Source organism: Theobroma umbraticum, unplaced genomic scaffold (assembly GCF_002168275.2).
Source record: "Theobroma umbraticum cultivar Fairchild unplaced genomic scaffold, ASM216827v3 scaffold_44.0, whole genome shotgun sequence".
Lineage (NCBI taxonomy): Eukaryota > Viridiplantae > Streptophyta > Magnoliopsida > Malvales > Malvaceae > Theobroma > Theobroma umbraticum.
In genome coordinates this window covers 438,358-439,428 of record NW_018397255.1, presented here as the reverse complement: position 1 = coordinate 439,428, position 1,071 = coordinate 438,358, and positions in this window count along the sequence as shown.

Here is a 1,071-nt window from a genome sequence, read left to right as displayed (position 1 = left end):
TTATTATTAAATAAATTATAATTTTTATTTTTTTAAAAAAATTTCAACGTCAGATATTGAGCTACTCAAGAGCGCTAGATTTGGTACTCCCTTGGGAGCCCTGGTGTTCTCAAGGAGTCAATCTGATTTTCTCCATGGCAATGTAGGGATAGGGTGAAGTCGATTGATGCAATGAGACGTTATCCATTGACTTAAGAGAAAGAAAACAATGAAAAAAAATATTTTTTAGATATTTAATATTTAATATTAAGGTCGTTTAGATATTTAGAGTAAAATATTTATTTTAAAAATCAATAAATTTTTATATAATTTTAATTGAAATTTAAAGATATTAAGATACTTTACCCAAAAACAAATATTCATTAATTATGTGATAGGGTGATGGTAGAATATTTAAAAATAAAAATTCATTGATCAGGGTATATTTATTAAATTTAAAACAAAAAATGAGAATTCAAAATCAATTTAATTACAAAATTTATATTACTTTTCAAGTATTTGATTGGTTCAATTAGTTTAAATGTAAATTTTAAATATAAAAAATTAATCAAAATAATAAATTAAAATTGAATTTGAAAGCTCGAGTTAATAAATTAATACTCGCTCTTATTACCATTCTTCATCAGCATTAATGGATTCCAAAGAGCGGAAACCAAATGGAATGCTTTGAGCTCCCAATGAGACAGCTAATGGAGGGGGAAAAACGAAAAACCTATTGATCAGCTGAGTCGAGATTTGTGTAAATAGACTTGTTGGACGGAGCATCTGCATCACCAAGCACTAGACGAATCTCACATGTATGTGCAATCACTGCATACCGTTCCCCAAACCAGGCCAGGCCGGCCCTCATGCCTTCTGCAGGGGAGCCCGAGCCGAAAGAATTAAACCCGTGAAATGATACATCAATACCTTGTTTTCTGTCAGGCTAGTCGCCCCTGCACCAAAGGGGAGAAAGGAGCCGAAATGGTGGCAACAAACCCTTCACACTTTCAGCTCCAAAGAACAAATAAGGGTATAACCACTGTGTTTCTAGTTTTCCCCATTCAGCACTTTGTGCGCCTTTTCCTCTGG